Genomic DNA, 18,958 nt, shown 5'->3' with positions numbered 1-18,958 from the left:
ACCCTGAGCTGCAAGCAAAAGGCACGGTTGTTTTCTTTTTGTATGCTGGAGAGCAAGCAAAAGCAACAGATGAAATGATCAATCCACACTGTGCTGGGGTTACCCGATTATACCTTCCGCTGTGTTTTCTCTCCATGCAACTGACAAAGTGGTTTTTACCCACAACAGCTTATGTCCAAATACATCTGTTAGCCTTTAAGGTGCCACAGGACTCCTCATTGTTTTTGCAGATACAGCTCCCCCTCTGAGAATTGTGTTTACGAAGTTATGTAAGTGAAAAACAGAACTAACAGAAATCAAGGTAACCCTTCTCTTGTTTCTAAATCAACAAAGAACTGTTCGCAAGACCTCCTCTCAGTTGAGAAATGCCATTACACTTTAGATGTAAAATGCATGAGAATGGATTGCGTCTCTCTAATTGTAAGCTCTTCAGGGCCTGGATTATCTTGCTTTATTGTGGCTACATCTACACTATGAGTTTTCTCAGCAAAAAGTCTCATTTGCATATTTTCTGCCAATCCATTTTTGTGCTCGGGGGTTTTTGAGCAAAAATAAGCAGTGCGGACATTTTCTTTTTTGCACAAAACCCTCTTTTTCTGTAAGATCGGTATACCTCCTATTTTGGGGCATAAAGATCTTGTGGAAAAAGGGAGTTTTGCACAAAAAGAAAATGTTCACACTGCTTGTTTTTGCGCAAAAACCCCTAGCACAAAAACGGATCGGCAGCAAATATGCAAATGAGATCACGACTCATGCAAGTGAGTCCCTCATTAGCATATTTTTTAACCGAGAAAACTTGTAGTGTAGACGTAGTCTGTGGCTCTGGCTTGTATGCTCCCATGAAAGACAGACAGAAAGAAAGTCCTACCTTTAGGAACAAAGGATGCAGGCCATCCATACAGGAGGGCTGCATCTGGGATGCAATGACTGTGAAAAGGATTTGGGGGCTGTGGTGAGTAATCAGTTGACTATGAGGTCCTAGTGCAGTGCTATGAACAAAAGGGCTAATGCCTTCTTTGAATCTTGTAACAGGCCTAAGCCCTGAGGTCAGAGAAAGGCCATAGAGAAGTCCTCCTGACAGGCTACAGCGGCTGTGGAGGAACCAGCCAATCAGGCACTAGGAGGGACTACAAAAGGAGCTGCAGGACTAGAAGCAGCTCACTTGTAGCCCAGACCTGGAAGGGAGAGGGTCAGGGATGTCTGGCTGGCAGAACCAAGGACAGCTCAGAGTGGAGAGCTATTGAGAGACTAATGAGAGACTGAAGGACTTAAAGGTGAAGCCCTGAGCTAAGGGCAAAGGAGCTGTCTCCAGGAGGGGAAGCCCTAGAGCACGCAGGATACTGGGCTAGATGGTTCCTTTGTCAGACCCAGTCTGGCTGTTCTTATGTACACCCACTCTGGTGGAATGAGGGAGGGAGCAAAGCAGTGTCAAGGGAATTTAGCTTACATGAGAATAGATCCCATATTTTGGGAGCTGGTCTGAAAACCGACGTGCCGTTTTGTGAAAGATTCAGAGGTTTGAGCGTGGAGTTTTATTTTGCACGTTTTTAAATGAAAAAGCGGAGGGTGAGAGAAACCCAAACCCACCCCATGGTGACCAATAAGGGGGCCGGGGCACTCACCTGAATGGGGGAGACCAAATATCCAGTACTTGCTCTTAATAAGAAAGACCAGGGAGCTGAACCTGGGTTTTACTCACCAAACATTTCATCTGGATCTGAAAAAGTTTGGTCCCAACCAACGCATTTCTGGTATGTTTTGATTTCAACAAATCAGCAGTTTCCGATGACAAAGGATATTTACTTGAGTCGAAAAACTCCTCACACACCTCTCTTTGGGAGTGTGCGCGCATCCCTCTCCCCACCTTGTCCCAGTCATACAGTCACTTTGCATGACTCTGGTGATTTTATCATGAGTCTCCCAATAGGTGATGTTTCTCTTAAACTTCCAGCCTCTGGAGTCAGATTAGTACTGAAATATCTCAGCTCCCATTGCACAGCAAAAGTTGCTAGCCCTTGTGATTGAGAAATGCTGGAAAATGCAACCCATATCTGCTCAAAAACCAGAAGGCAAATATAAAAGGACCCCCTATTGATGACTTAAAAGAATCTCATGATTGTCAAGCCAAATTCATCATCTGAGGCCCAATTCACAATTTTTTAACATTGCGTTGGTTTGCACTTACCTCCCCTCCCAGAACATTCACCCATTTTTATTTCTGATATACAGGAACACAAGGATTTGGTTTGCCAGGGTGGGGCTTTCTATGTTCTTATCTTTCTTTTCTGAGCATGCTGTTCCCTTTGGGAGCAAGTGCCAACTCATAGGCTGGGTCTGGAGGAAATTCAGTCACCAGCAACCTGAGTTTCACTGCTAAGGTTCAACACTCTCCTGGTCTAATGAAACATCCCTGTCATGAAAAGTTGGGATATCAATGCACAAGATGGTTCCACAGGCATTTTGGGCCAAACCAAGACTGGATTTTGAAGATGAAGACTGAAACCTGTATTGATGAGCATCCAGGCTGCTGTGTTTGAACTGAGCTGGATGAAATTACTCAGTTTTAATGTGGGGAAAAAAGTTGCCTTCGTTAAAGCAGATTTCTTCACAACACGCAGTTGATTTTTCTTTTTTTTTTTCCAGAGAGTGGCACCTTTTTCAAATTTGCATCGGAACATTATAAAAAAGGTTAGCAACAGGATTAATGGGCATCTCTTGTTCAGCAAAGAAATAATCAATAACCTATTGATTAAAATTTGGTTCAAAGTCAAAGGAGCTTAACGTAAAAGTTTTGAGGGAAAAAGAGGCTATTTTGTACCCTACAAAATGGTAAAATGTAATTATCTTTTCATTTTTGAGCACTTCTCATTCCGAATTTAGGCTTAATCTAGTCAGTTCTATAACTAGATACCCGGTATGTCTACACAACATTTCAGACCAAAGATGAAGAGGGCTGACAAACTGTGCTAGCACTCTAAAAATAGCTCTATAGGCTGAGCTCTGAAGGGGGTCTTGGGTTGGAGCGCTGACTCTGAAACCAAGGGAGAGGGACGGGCTGTGGTGCACAAGCTCAAGCCCTAGCCGTGATGCTAAAGCACTTTCTACACATCTGTTTTTAGCTAGCCTGGGGGGGCAGAACTCCCTTCCACTCACTCGGTGTAGACATACCTACAGAGACTTCCTGTCACCAAGCATGAAAGTCTTGATGTGTGTGGTTCATTCTGCTTAACTGTAAATCCAACAGGAGGAGACATTCTTCTTTTCAGCGGTAGAAGGGAAGGGCATTCTTCACAGGCAAGCAAATGTATGCAAATGTTATTCATTTAGGCAGTAAATTGACATCTGGTTTGTGGCTCACCCCAGGTTCAGTACTTTGGTTCCAGCTGATAAGTCCGTTTAACCACACAAATAAAAAGTGCTTTGCAAAAAGAGCTCTTAAAATTTGCTTTGCGTTTGATAGCACTCTCTAATCCCTACCCTAATGTGATACTCTGCTGGCATACCAGTTTTTAAGACCAAAAGGTTTTTATTTTAACTGCCTTGACAATTATTATTAACACCACCTGCCTGGACACCAAGCCATTTGCAATACTCCCTTAAAAGCCCAACATTCCAATACATAATTAAAGCCTCAGCTCTATAAATTTAAGGATGGAACTGAATAGCCTCATGAAAAACCTTCCGGAGAGGGTAGAGAATCTTTCCCAGGGGCAGTTAGTTATTAAAATAAAAACGGTGAATTAAATTAAGGGACAGTCCAGTCAGCCCAGTGGGAATGAACTGCAAATCATACCGATCCATTGATCACCCTAGATCTGTCAGAGGAGTAGAAACCTGTTGTGTTTTGGGATTGTTAGAGATTCAGGAAGCTATTTCTTCCAGTAGTTTAAGCTCCTTGCTCTTTAGAGTTCCTTTTAAGCATGTGCTTGATGTTGGTGGGTGAGAAATCCCACGTAAGGAGGACACATTAAGGGCAACATTTTAAAAAAAATGTTGGCACCCACATTTAGAGTCAGATTTTCCATAGAGTCTGCATCCACTTAGGCACCCAAATAAATGGCCTAATTTTCACAGAAGTTCAGTCCGACCGGTGCTGCCCTCTAATGAAATACTGATCCGAAGCGATAATGATCAATCAATAATCATGAGTTGAACCCTCTGTAAAGTGGTGTAAAATGCTCGTGCTTTAAAAAACAATTGATCTGAGCTTTTTCTATGGGCATTCAAGTTTCTGAGCCTTTGAGTTGATATTTTCCAGGTTCTTTCTGTAACTACGAAGGCTAGAAATTAAAAATCAGCTTCTTGGATCATCACATGATTCGGACCAACTTTTCCATCCGTTTTTCCAATGGAAATGTAGTTTTTCGACAAATTGAAAGTTTGCCACAGAAAGTTCCTACCACCCATGGGAAAATGTCAAGCTTTCCAGAGAAAGAACATATACTCAAAATGTGAGCTGTTTTGGTTTAGATATCATACTTCAGTGCTTCGTCGCAGTTGTAATTCGATTTCCTTCCATGCCCATTCTACTCCAGGGCAGTGCTGCCCAACACGACTATATGTTCCATGATGAACCCTGACTAGAGATTCCCATGATGCAACTACCTCCCCTTGACATGATGGGAGACTATGGTGCATCATGGGAGATGTAGTCTGGCCAGGAAGCCACGCGGCACCATTCTCAAATCAAAATATTTGGGGTTTTGGCAGAAATATTTGGGGTTTCAATATTTCACCAAACTCTTAAATTTTTCCACTGAAAACAGAGCACGCTATTGATGATGGAGATGACATTTTGTGTAACTATTGATGCAACAGTCCCTATATAACCTCTCCCCTGCTGTACTGAAATATGATAATAATCATACTCAAAATAAAATCGAATGTATAGCCAACTCCACTCATACAATTCATCAAGGGTTCTCAAACTTCATTGCACTGTGACTTCCTTTTGACAACAAAAATTACTACACAACCCCAGGAAGCGGGGGGGGGGAGGGGGCGAAGGGGGGGAATGGGACCAAAGTCTGAGCCTGCCAAGCTCTGCCACCCCAGATACAGAGCAAAGCTAAGGGGCAAAAGCCAAAGCCTCAGGATGTCCATCCTAGGCAGGGGGTCTGTAACACGAAAGCTGCCACTTCTGACTTTAACTGCAAGCCCCAGGAAGTCTAAGCCAGTCCCGGTGACCCCCTTAAAATGAGGTTGCAACCCACTGAGAACCGCTGCAATTCATGCGCCATAAAAAACACATTCAGCTCTTCACCTGATCCTGACTTTTAGTTACTAACTTCAGTTTATGATTGTCTTTGTTCCTTGCTAGCAATATCTTACACAGCATGAGGTTGCTATCTGCCTGAAATTACCACACCAGCAAATCTGTACAGTGCCAGCAAATGTGATTGGCGCACGCAATATGAGACATGATCAGATAACCTTATTTAGTGCTGATGGTTTTGGTTAAGCTCTGGATTGAACTAAGGTTTGGGGAATAGTTTGGAGTATTATTTCAAGACAGCCACTGCATAACATGGAGTAGGTACCACTTCAGGACAGCAATGGCTTTTTCTATTTAAACAGGGGGGGACTGATTACAGAGCCACAAAATGAGAGAGGGTGCCGAATATTTCATGTACATGTACTCTAGAGTTACTAAAAATCACATCTGAGTCTCTAGACATATAGACTGTGTCTACATTGGCACCCTTTTCCGGAAATGCTTAAAACGGAACAGTTTTCCGTTATAAGTATTTCCGGAAAAAGCGCATCTACATTGGCAGGATGCTTTTCTGGAAAGCACTTTTTCCGGAAAAGCATCCGTGCCAATGTAGACATGCTTTTCCGCAAAAAAGCCCCGATCGTCATTTTCGCGATCGGGGCTTTTTGGCAGAAAAGACTATTGGGCTGTCTACACTGGCCCTTTTCCGGAACAGTTTTTCCGGAAAAGGACTTTTGCCCGAACGGGAGCAGCATAGTTTTTCCGGAAAAACAATGACAATTTTACATTAGATCATCATTGCTTTTCTGGAAAAGCAAGCGGCCAGTGTAGACAGCTGGCAAGTTATTCCGGAAAGGCAGCTGCTTTTCCGGAATAAGTGGCCAGTGTAGACACAGCCCACAGACTAGAAGGGGATTTTTCTTTGTAAGGAGCAAGTTGTGCATTCACTGGGTGTTTTACACACACACACACACACACACACACACACACACACACACACACACACACTCACACACACACACACACACAGCATTGGGCTCTGAGTTTAGAGTTGATAGCTAATCTTACAGCAGAGATTTAGTACACTTCAAAATTTTAAAACCAAAACCAGAAGGACCACAAAGTTATCTGGCTACAACCTCAGCTGATGTACGTCCATGCAGATCTACTTACTGCAAAGGGCCTGCGCTGTTTAATACCTGCTGATGAGCTGATCCCTTATTTATAATTCAATTCAGTTACCCGTTATTTCTCATTGGGTGCATCGTAGCACATAACTGTACAAGCCACCTTGTTAAAGTAATCTCAAAGGTCCTCTCTAATTGATAGACACGGGCATCTGAGCTATCACACTCTATTTCCAGAGGCAGTAGATAACCAAACTATTTCTTGCCATTAGAGGTATAGAAAAAACCCAAAATAAAACCACTCCCCACACTTTTCCCTCTTGCCAGAACTGCTACATTCCTATTTTGACAGACTTGCATTAAATCCTTCCCCTCAAACTCACAGCAACCTGCTTATTTCACATTTTCTGTTATGACAAAAAATAAAAAAATAACAGAACTTCCATTTCTGCCAATGCGACCAGATATTTAAACAGTAAGTGGACATTACTGGACACTACTGTTTCGTGGTGCAAATGGCTAGATTAATTTTATTAAACAAATAAGAATATGTTCTAAACAAATGAAGCAAAATGCAGAACAATGTAGCACTTTAAAGACTAACATTGTCCTGCATTTTGCTTCAGCTACCCCAGACTAACACGGCTACATTTCTATCACTATTCTAAACAAATCTACTTTTAATGAATCTGAAACCTTGCAGTGGCCAAAACATAAGTCAATTTTCCCCAATAATTTCAGTTTTCACAGTGGATATTTTACAAAATATATAGTTACACAATTTTTTTCCACACAGAAAGGGCCTGATTCCTGTTTAAGTGTTGCCTTCAAGAGGTAAGGGTGCTCTTACCTCATGTTAGCTAACGCATGAGGTAAATTCCTAATGAAGGCAATACAAGGAAAGGTGTTATTTTCACGTGAACTGCTAGGGATTTGAGTAAACCCTAAGATTCCCATAACCTTCACCCTCACCAGATAACTATTGTGAAAACACCACATTTCTTTGTGTTGCCTTCATTAGAGTTTTACCTCATGTATTAGCTAACATGAAGTAAGAATATCTCTTCCTTGCTACTGAAGGTACATTGATGCCATCCTCCTCCCACTCTTCTTCGGGGCCCCATTCACCTATTCAGTTCAGCCACTTACAACCGTACTAAACAAGGACAAACTGGGTGTAAAATGCTGTCAGGCCAGAATCATCATTTTCATCTCCCAGCTTGTGATGATGGGGGTCAAATGAAGTTTTCCCACCACTTTCTGGTGTTGTGCCATTTTTACAGTTTTGTTCATCTCTGAACCTTTTGCTGCTGCTATTCTTAACCATGTTTACTCACAGCATCCTCAGGCATCCTCTATTTTTAGCTCCTTATGCTCTGGTATATAATCACCATGTACGGTTTCCTTTCCAGGCCCACGTGTGACACCCGTCCAAACCACTTCAGTCATCTTTCCTTAATCTTCTGTAACGGTGTCATTTCTTGCCCTCGCCTTTTGCTTGTCACCTCTTTTTTTATTTCCTGCAGTCTTAAAAAAAAAAAAAAATCGCTGGATTCCTCTCAGACCGTTCATTTCTACAGTTAGGAAATCGTTTTTGTGATTCCTTGTACTCCTGCATTCCGACCCATAGGTCAGCACCAGTACAACTGTCTAGTATGCACCAATGTTTGGTTTTAAATGGAAATGTTTGTAGTCTTCCGGCTCTTGTGGAGTTTTCTGAATGCAGCAATGGCCAGTCCAATTCTTTTTACCCTACATACTCGAACATAAGCCCTTTCGTTTCTAAGCCGAACCCCCCCCCCCCCGCCTCAAAATCCCAGGGAAAAACTGACCCGTTTATAAGCCGGCTCCAGAGTTCAGACTTCCAGTCCCAGCTCGTCAGTGCAAGCTGAGGGACGTGCAGGCTGCAGGCACAGAGCACCTCAGCTCCCATTGGCTGCTTTTGCTGTTCCTAGCCAATAGGCGCTGAAAGGCTCAGTGCCAGCAGTCAGCATTTCCTTCAGCCCACGTTGCTTCCCACAGCTCAGGAAGAACCCATTCATAAGCTGACCCCCCACTCTTCACAGAGGGACAGTTTTAAAAAAAGAGTCAGCTTATGAATGAGTATATGTGGTAGGACATCTTCACAATTCCCATCCTTCAATACTCATCCTCCACTGTCCAGACTTTTCCCCACTTGTTCTAGTTCTCTGACTTTGGTCTTTGCCACTTCCTCTGGTCCTTCAATTGCCATAATTTTGGTTTTCTCTGTGCTGATCTTCAGTCCGAATTTTCCACTTTCCTGGTCAATCTTTTTAGTTATTGGCTGTAAATCCTCACTGGTCAATGCTATGAGGTCAAGATCATCTGTGAATGTAAGGTTATTCGCTGTCCTCCCACGTGATTCCCTTCCTTTCATCTCTCAGTGCTACAACCATGATTATTTCCAGAAATCTGGAGACAGCATGCATTTTTGTTTCCCTCATTTTTGTTTCAAACCATCTGTCGACTCCTTATCCACTCTCTTTAACTTACCATAGGAGTTTTCTATCAACATACCAGGGAGGTTGAATGGTCTCAAAACTTGGCATGAAATGAAATCAAAAGCCTGTTTGAAGTCTATAAAGTTGGTGATAGCAGGTGAGATTATGTCCTATAGAATCATAGAACACTAGGACTGGAAGGGACCTCGAGAGGTCATCGAGTCCAGTCCCCTGCCCTCATGGCAGGACCAAATACTGTCTAGACCATCCCTGACAGACATTTATCTATAGAATCATAGAATGTTCTTTGCCAATATCGCTTATCACAAAGAGATTATCTACTATATTTATTCTGTCCTGATCCTAATCTGGCCTGTTCCTCTGCAAGCACTACTTCCACATAGCTCTTTAAATCCCCTTAGCAGGATCTCAGTGAACACTTTTCCCTGCACACTCAGTAAGCTCATTCCTCTGTGGTTCCTGAGTTCACACTTAGTACCCCTGTGTAAACAACTGTGATATCATTTCCCCCAATTCTCTCAGCACTTGCTCGGTGGCAATTCTTGTTAAATAGCTTGTGCATCACCCCAGGTGTTCCTCGCATTCCTGAAGACGCTCTGCTGTTATGCTGTCATGGCCCACTGGGGTGTAAATGCCTATTTAATCAGTTAAATGTTAAGGACACTGGTTAACCGGTTTACTGGAAGCATCACCTGGTAATGCTTAATTCCATCTGGGACTACAGATTTATTTTTTTTAACTACACAAAATTGCACCACCATGGAAATCTGCCTCTATAAATAAGTGGGTCTAGTGCTACCTGTTACCCATTCACATCCCTACTTCCCAGTGCCTTTTTCTTTTGCAGACTTTCTAGTAAGAGGGTTATTTCTTCTACTAATTCCAGGGTCTGTTCTCCTTCTCTACTGGGAAGCTTCTCTCAGACCATTTCTACTGCATGTTGTACTGTTCTTAGAAAGAATATTTCGATTGCTTATCCTTTGCTTGTTCATTCTCAATTATTTGCTTCTGCTTGTTTCCCACTGCCACCATCTTCAACTCATATGTCAGAGAATTACCATGCCTACCAGGAGTATTGGGCATAGGCGTGAACTGGGCCTTGAAGTACGGCTCAGCACGGATGGTGAGTAGAAAGGGGAATGTATGTTTAGTTGCGATCACGGTACTTTTCTTTGTCGTGGTTGTTTGGTTAAACTTCTCATATAAAATCCATGTGCTCTCCCCCGGCGTTCACTATCTAAGCTGTACCAAGAGATACTATAGTCTCTGTGTTTTAATTTGTTTCACTCCGTTGCTTGGTAACACCTAGCAACCAAGTATGCTTTATTAAGGATATCTTTTGGGGGCATTTTTTGCTAATTAAATCATCTTTTTTTAAGGCGATGATTTGATTCTTGTATCTTGGAAGGTAACAGGTTTGTGTGTGCCTGCCTAGGCTCAGAGACCAGCTATCAAAAACACAGTTTGTTTTCTGTGTTTTCTCTTCTTTCTATTTTCAAGCTGTCTTGTGGCAGAAGAGCTTGGGGTACCCATGGGGAAGGAATTCAAGTGTTCCTTCCTGGGGTTTTTTCCAGGTTCTTTAAAGTCACTTAATAGTGGCAGACTGTCTTCCACAGCCAGGGCAACTGTGACTCTGAGGAGGTGTTTTGTTTTGTTTTTGCAAGCAGAACCTATAACGGGAGGATATTTAAGGTCTTTCGTGGGCCCTCACCTTCTGCACTTGGAGCACCAGAGTAGGGAACAGCCCTGACAGCCACAGAAGTTTGCCATGGAAACAGAAGGCAGATTATGGCCAGAAGAGCTTATAAATCCAGTTTGGAGCAGTTCAGGAGAACTCTTTCATACTGTTCTCCTTCCAGCGAAGCTAGCAATTCTTCATTCTCTCAGAGGGTCATGATGATGCCAATGGCATCACACATCCGCCATGGAGGCCTTTCAAGCACGAGCTGAGATTTCTGAGATGTTAGGAAAAACTCTTCACTGAGCAAGAGGAACGGGAACAAGGCTGGGATTTCAGAGGACAAGCGCTGGAGAGTTACCCATGAGCTAAACAAGCAGCAGCTCAGTGAAGCAGGGATCAAGTACAGTTTCGCTTCCTCATGCAGAGCAATGGTCCCAGTTTCACTGACATTAGCAAGTCACCTGGCGACAGTGCTCTGGAACCATCCCCCAGCTGTCTCTCAGTCATGCACCACTGCAAAAGGACTAAGCACAATTAACAACAGCGCTAGACTCACTCATTTAGAGAGGCAGCTTTCCACGGTTGGGGCAATTTTTGTGCAGTTAAAAAAAAAAGTCTGTAGACCCCGATGGAATTAAGTTTCCCTGTAGAGAGTATGTAGTGCGACACTTTAATAACGCCAAAGAGCCAGAGCTGTGATTGCAGAAGCAGGTGAGCAGCAAAGGTATGCTTACTGGTGCTTCTGCTCAAGCACTGTAATCAAGAAACGCTCAAAACTATCTCTCAGGTGAAGGGAGATAAAAGGCGCACTTGTTGCAGGTAGACTGCGAAAGAAAATTCCCCAATGTGCCTGTTTCCAAGAAATGGGTGTTCTGCTGCGTTTCTTTCTAAGAAACATTTACCACCCTTGTGCTGAGAACAGAGCTCTGCACAGGTCCCCGTGAAAACCTTTTGCTGCCGCTTAGAAATGAAAACACTGGTTTATTTTTTATTTCGATTTTCCCTTCATTTCCATACAGTACCGCTCCACTCCACCTGATCGCAAGATAAGTCACTCATTTCAGACCAAGACATTCCCCTGTCCCAAAGAAACCTGGTATTAACTCACCAGGGGTTACTGTAAATTATTAACATCAAGAAAGCTGAATGATGAATCCAGAGTACTTTCAACATGGTTTAAAAATGAACCTGGCACCATTTCAAGCTTCCCCTTCCATTATTCTGGTTGTGTACCAGACTTAGAATCTTGATGGCAGATGTTAAAAAGTTTTGTGCAAGTCATTTTGGTCTCGGGTGATTGAAACTTATGCTAATTGCATTTTAAGTGTCAATAATTTTCCGCACCTGCAAATGTAACGAGAGCTCAAGTACAAGAGCAAGCATAAGCAAGAGGCTAAGACTGCAGTATGGACAGCAGGAAGAAGGTGTTGAATTTCTTTCGCCAAGAGAAAAAAAATCTAGCTTCATCCTATAGCCAGCTGTAACCCAATCTAAAAGTTACAGAACTACATGAGCTTAGACCTTCACTGGGAAAGCAGCAGATATCAACAGGGGGAAAGGAACAATAAGAGGAACAAACATGGCAGAAGGCAAATACCCCTAATGTAAAAGGAACATAGTAATTGCCATGCTGGATCAGACCACTGGGACATAAAGTACATTGTCCTACTTCTACCTTGTACTTCCAACAGTGACATAAAAACGACCCCAGGACCGTCTCCAGAGGGTCATAGCAGAGCCCGGGGTAACTCCACCAGAGGCTACAGGACCCACGCTCCCCACTGCTGCAGGCCCTGCCTTGCCCTCACCCCATCCCTGGGGGTTTAAGGAGACCTGGTTCAGCCACAACAGGGGGGACTCTGGTCCCCTGCTGCCGTGGGGCTCCGGGGCTGCTGTGGGGCTTCAGCCCAGTTCGTACCTGTGCTTCCTGTGGACCCTGGCATGGCCCCATGCTGCTGGAGACTATCACAGGGCTCTGGCCCTGTCTTGTGCTGCCGACCCAGTTTCTCCAGCCAGCCGGGAGCAGGTTAGGTCTATCAATGGCAATTAGCCAGGATGGGTAGGAATGGTGTCCCTAGCATCTGTATGTCAGGGGCTGGGAATGGGTGACAGGAGAGGGATCACTTGATAATTCCCTGTTGTGTTCACTCCCTCTGGGCCACCTGGCCTTGGTCACAGTCAGCAGACAGGACACTGGGCTAGATGGACCTTTGGTCTGACCCAGTAGGGCCGTTCTTAAGTTCTTGTGCCCGCCTGCTCTTAGGCGCTCTGATCCAGGAGCATCCATGGTCCTGCCAGGTGATGGATGTTGCTGGACTAGCGAGTGCTGGTTTTTGGAGATACAACCTGCACCAATGCAAAGAGCAATGAAAACTGAAAATGGAGAGTATATGGGGCTGAAACTAAGTCAGCGGCACACAAACAAACACTTCCGTGACGAGAGGGGAAAGGCAATGACAACCTTTAATTAAGCTGTTATCCACCGTGTGAAAACTGCACTCTAAAAATGGGTCTCAAAGTGTGAGGAGATTCAGTTTAAGGCAATATAATGGTTCAGGAGCTAGTGAGTAAGCACACCAGTTTTTACTCTCCAAATTAAATTCAAACCCTGGTTTCGGCCTCATGTCCAGGCATCCTGAAGTCAAGCATATGTTTAAGTAATTTCCGAAGTCCAATTAAAAAGGAGTGTGGTGGTTTTATTTTACTCTTCTTTGGCTCACAAAGCAAAATTGCCACATACTTTAGCAATGTAATTCTTTCAGCCTGAATGGAATAATTTCAACAGCAGGATTCCCATGAGGTGTGACGGGGTCACAGGACACCGACCTGGTCGAGTTCAATACTTCCTCGCATCCTTGGCCACTGCACGGACTCACATACTTAACTGTCTGAAGACTGCAATACCTGTATGTAAAACTCCACTCCTCGGGATGTGTGGTTCTCAAGAGGACATCGACATTATAAAATAGTTAAGAAAAATGTTCTTTAAAAATAATCAAATTTGGAATGGAGGGGTGAGGTTTTCCTTAAGGTACCTTTGTAAGTCTCAGCCTCCTGTTTTGGCTCCTATAAAATAAAACATAATGGAACTGGACTAGGATTTTTGTGCAGCATTTCCCAAAGCGGCTTTTCTGACGACATGAATAAGTTGCCTCTTTCCTAAATTCCTTTCACTTATTTTCAGCGTAGTCTCTAGCTTTCAGGACCCTGCTACTAAACCGTGGTGCATTGGGTCCCTAGGCATCCTCCTTAGCTTCCGGGCCACGACAGCACGTTGAACCGTTATCCCTAGTCAACGAAGACAAAGCTCAAGGCCTGCAGGCCCCGCAGAAGTCATAGTCCAGTCCCCTGTTTGGCTGGGCAGAAGCATTCTCGCGGGATACCTAGACTACAGAAAGACCTAAACAGAAAGAGGAAACTGTCTGAGCAAGAGGCTGCTTGCTGTCAGCAACTAGGGATGTTAGATAGCGATGGGCCCACTGTGGACATAGGCTGCTCTGTGGCAACCTCCCCTGCCCCACCCCCTGCCCTGATAGAGGCAGCAGCATGGGGGCTGGAGGGAAGCGGCTCCCTCAAGCACTAGCCCCCTGCCTGTCCCCTCTCGCTGCCTCTGTGGGAGGGAGCAAAGGAGGGAGGGAGCAGGCGGCTCCGCGGAGCCAGCACGCAAGGAGAGCCAGCTTAAAAGCCAGCTCCCCACATGTATTGGCTCCCGTCTTTTCCCCCCTGCCAGCACTAACAGAGAGGCAGCAGCGTGGAGGGGGAGACAAGTGGCTTACATGAGCCAATATGCATGGGAAGCTAGCTTGAAAGCCAGATTCCTGCATGCACCAGCTCCCACCTGCTCCCCTCTCCGTGCTGCTGCCTCTCTATCAGAGGCAGCAGCGTGAAGGGGGGAGGGGAGGCAGCTCTGTGGAGCTTGTGCTCTTGGAGATCCAGCTTAAAAGCCAGCTGCCCACAGCACTTGCTCCCAGCTCCCCCTCCCACTTGGTGCCTCTGATACAGCAAGGGGGCAGTGGCATAGCGAGGGGAGACAGGTGGGTAGTTCCCCCCAGGCGCCACGCTAGAGGGGCACCAATTTAGTCCCCCTCTGTTCCTCCTATCATCCCTTGGCTTGCCTGCTCCTCCTCCGCCTGCTGCCAGCAGCTGGAGCCTCCTCTCTGCCTCCCAGCCTGACCCTCTTCCATCTTCGCTGGCGGATTGGTGCGTGCGGGGGCCTGGCCCCAAACTGGAAGGGGCAGGGGAAGATGCGGTACAAGCTCCCTGCCCCCCTCCTCCTAGGGTTGGGCTCAGCCGTGCACCAAGTTCGGGGCCCTACTGCGCAGCGGCAGTTGTGGCGGGGGTGCCTTTGCCTCTGGGGCGCATAACACCCTCGGTACGCCTCTGCAAGGGGGGGTGTCCATGGAGTCGATACGATTAATCAGTAAGCCCAGCCCACTGTGAGAATTCTGGCCATTGGCGGAATGCCGATATTCAGTGCCCTCTTGGCTATCCAACCAGGGCCAGGGCTGCCAATCCTCTTGGACTGTCCTGGAGATTGTGTCATGAAACCTTGAGGAACATGGCCAAGCAGAACTAGCAACCCTAATGCCCACACACATTAGACCCTGCTCAGGTTTGCCCCTAGCCTGCTTCCGCCATCGGGCGTTACGCTAGCCTAGTGCTACATACCAAGCCAGCCCACGTCGAATGGCGGTTTCATATGTTTTGTAGGACCTTAAAACGCTGACACGCAAAATAATTTAGCTTTGAAGATGACAAGACGGTTAGATAACCAGCAGACTTACCCGGCTGTGCCCGGCTCCTTCAGAGAAGGGAGCTGGCATGTGGAAGGAGTCAGGGCAGGGTCTTGGGGATGTTGCGGGGGGAGCAGAGCAGTAAGCTGGAGGTGTAGGAGGGCGAGAGTGAGGTTTGGGAGGGTGAGGAAGGGCTCAGGACAGGGGGTCCATTTAGTGGGGCTTTCTCTTCCTCCCAGCCTCTCCGGCTGGGGTCATCTTTCTGCCCCCCAACCCTCCTGCCTACCAGGGGCCTTCCATCTCCCCTGAACCCACCCCCAGCTGCCAGGGGGCTTCTGTCTCCCCCAACACACACACCCAGCAGCCAAGGTCCTTCTCTCTCCCTCCCCTCCGGCCCTGTGCCCAAGGGCCAGGTACGGGGGGAAGGGTTTGGACCGGAGGGCTACTTACCCGCTCTAGTGGCAGGCAAGATGGTGGAGTCCCAGCCCTGCTGGCTACCCGGTTGGTGGTGCAGCTGTCCCCAGTGGTCACTCTACATATAGCTCCCTTCCTGCTTTCCTGGCACAACCAAACCCTGACCTTGCTTTAAGTTACGATAAGAGGAAGCTGCCTACCACAATTTGGTGGTCCTCACTCTTACTGTTTAGGAGGAGCTCTTGAACAAACAGACTTACAGACGGACAGACAGACAGACAGAAAGACTGATGCCCATTTCTAAAATATCTAGATAGATGTTCTGCTAATAAGTGCAAGAAATTAGATCCCCAATGTCTACTGCAACACAAATAAAACAAAGATGTACTTGTTTGTCCCTGGAGAAAATCCATGGGAAGGGATGCCACTAATTCAACAGTGAGTGCTATCTTTAAAACACAGCATCAGCTCAGTTGTCTAAGGAAGATGCTTAGACTCTGATCCTGTAAACACTTACACATGTGCTTATCTTTACTCACAGGAGTAATCCTCTTTAAAGCAAGGAGACTATTGGTATGCTACAAGTTAAGTTGCTAAGTGTTTGCAACAGTAGGGCAGGAGATGTAGACACTTCTAGTCCTATCGATCACTTGAATTCTAGACCCTAACTCCACAACTGCAGTCTTACAAACCCTTCATAATCCTCAGTAGAGCATGTGTGCAGGAGGGAGGAAGTCTAAAACGCATTATTCTCAATTAACGGAAATTTCTTACCCTCAGAAAGCACTTCATGACATTTGAAAAATGTCGAAATCTACCTACCTGTAGACCCATGTCAACAATGAATATAGTTGATTATTAACCGAAAAGCAAGAACAATATACTTTATTATATATATATAAAACCAGCAGGAGGGACTGAACCTGCGACCTTAGGGACGAAAGCCATGAGCCTAGCATGAGCTAAAAGCCACCTGGCTCTTAGCTAAGGCTAGAGAGCTGACTCCACTCTGACTTTTCAGTGGTCGTAGTGCCTCTGTATTATATATACTTACCCGTAAAAGCAAATACTTTCTGTATAATCACCATTTGGTTCACTCAATGAAGCACAGACTGAGTACGTACAACCATCACTGAAAAAAAAAACTTGTCGTTTTACCATGTTGCTCATCTTCTGCTTAAACTGAATCTCAAAACATCACTCTGAGTTACCAGGTGGCCTGGATGTTGTGTGTGCTCTGTTCTACTGTACTCTCTCCTAGCAGGATAAAGGTAAAAATCAGACTTGATTATCTGGAAACACAGTTATAAAATCATTACAGAACACAGCTGGGTTCCCGCAATCGAGGTGCCCCTTTGTGGATGTCACCACAGCTGCTGACTATTGGAAAAGACTGTACCAAACTTCTGCTGCTGCTTATGAAAATGTTTCCTTCTGTCGGAACATTTACATCAAAGCAGTAGGCGGGGAGCAATGCCCCTGAAGGCTGCAGGATGAGTTCAGACTTGTTGTCAGGAGGGCTCCTCAAAATGCTGCTCTTACTGTCATTTGTCTGACTGGCTGATCGGAGACACAGCGCACGGACCCAGCTCGTCACAATTCCAGCCTTTTCCCTCAGCCTCAGTGCCCCTTCCCGCACCTTGGCGGGGGCCTGCTTCTCTCTCCTGGGAGATCAGCGGGAGTAATGCGAGTTTGCACACACACCCCCGGAAAGCACAGCACCAAGATGCATGCATAGATGCACACGCCTGCCAGCTCAAATTTATTCTGCCCTCTTCCAAGTGACTCTGTGTAGAGTGAACTGATTGTTCCATCCAACAGGGCACCAGTCTGGAAACGCTCGGTTTACACCGTTCTCCTGCTTCTGTTTAACTGGTTAATGGATTAAAGAAGTGGTGGGGGGCAGCTCCGGCCCAACTGGACTGGAGCAGTCCCCCTCCCCCATCTCCGGGGCAGGAGTGGTCTCCACACCACAGGCGTGTGACAGATAGAGGATTCTCCAGATGACCGGAACAGCCTGTTTGTGGCGGGCCCCCGTGGGGCTGGAATAGCCCCCTGTCTGCAGCAGGGAGGGAATGCTCCAGCCCCCACCAGTTAACTTTACCTAGTAAGCCTCACCCGTTAAGCATGAGGCTTACTGGTTAACCAGTTAAACATTGACATCTCTAGCAGGCATCATGCAATCTCTCCCAGCACTGCTCCTTCTTGCCACCTGGAAGGTAAAACAGCGGTGCAGGCAGGCGATACACGGATGTTATCGGGGTCGCATGATGGCTGGTGGCACACCACGTCCTACCACACAGCCCACAGGCCCACAAATGGGGCTGTGCTGGGAAACCCCGAGGGTGGGTGGCTATTCCAAAATCGCAGAGCTGTGTCTTTTTTAAAATGTCTACACCTCTTCCCAACCCACCCAATAAATATTCTGGGTGTTAAAGTAACCGAGGAAAGGCAGTCCATCCTGGCTTCATGGACCAAGTGATTCTCAGCCACAGCTGCAACAAGGCGACCCAGCCCACTTTGGGAGAGGTACAAAATAATGGGGAATGCAGCAGGACTCGAAAACAATCCCGAAACAGGGTTAAATTGGTGTCTCCATTGCTGGGCTCCCCGTCCTGCGTTGTCCCTGAAACCCAGCAGGCTGCAGCGCACGCATAGCTAGGTTGCAAAACGCTCCAGATCCACCGCTGATGGGGCCACGCAACTTTTATTTCATTTTAATTTGACTAAAGCCTTGAAAACTGATTAGATCCATGCCCCAGCCTAACCCTTCCAAAGTTATGTAATCCTTGAAATCCAAAAGCCTTGAAGGGCTTAAATCTGACAGCACTGGTGATGTCATAGTGCTGAAAGGTTGCTATGGAAACCGTTCCTACTGCTGCCATATGCCCGTGGCAGACAATACAAAAAACCCAGAGTCCTCTCCGAGGCAGAATTAGCATACAATCTCGGGGATCGCTGAAATTCAGCAGAATTTTAATAGAACAGCTGGGAAAATGTAAGATTGCCCTTCAACTCTGTGCTTAAAGTCCTTCCTTATCACGCAGCTGAGTGACTAAAACGGCTCCTTTTCTTCCCCAAAGTAATCTAGGTAAGAGGCTCGCCAGCTTCCTGCCCCGGCTGAAAAGCTGTCGACAGAGGAGACTCCAGCTCTCAGTGCTTACTGAGGTAAAAAGAGACACAAACACCTGTATTTCTCATGAGACTCTAGGAAAAGCCCCGGAAAATGTACTCTCTCGCTGGCCGGAAAGAGAGCCGGGATGGGGTTGTTTGCTTTATCCTCCCTCGGCATGAGGCCTGCTGAG

The 18,958-nt window shown here is 46.0% G+C and overlaps 1 protein-coding gene and 1 long non-coding RNA gene across 8 annotated transcripts in view; one reads left to right on the top strand and one right to left on the bottom strand.

Moving 5' to 3' along the window:
* Positions 1–18,958, bottom strand: part of SLC24A3 (solute carrier family 24 member 3) — a 347,553-nt gene that overhangs the window by 211,235 nt on the left and 117,360 nt on the right. The window lies entirely within an intron of this gene.
* Positions 18,525–18,958, top strand: part of LOC112545065 (uncharacterized) — a 61,519-nt gene continuing 61,085 nt past the window's right edge. For all 4 annotated transcript variants that reach the window (XR_012903058.2, XR_003088478.3, XR_003088476.3 and 1 more), the window contains exons 1-2: positions 18,525–18,651; positions 18,737–18,821. This is a non-coding gene — a long non-coding RNA (uncharacterized LOC112545065). The remainder of the gene's footprint in view (positions 18,652–18,736; positions 18,822–18,958) is intronic.

Source organism: Pelodiscus sinensis, chromosome 3 (genome assembly GCF_052426305.1).
Source record: "Pelodiscus sinensis isolate ZL-2025 chromosome 3, ASM5242630v1, whole genome shotgun sequence".
Lineage (NCBI taxonomy): Eukaryota > Metazoa > Chordata > Testudines > Trionychidae > Pelodiscus > Pelodiscus sinensis.
The sequence above is the reverse complement of the archived record's forward strand: the minus strand, read 5'-3'. Positions and strand labels throughout refer to the sequence as shown.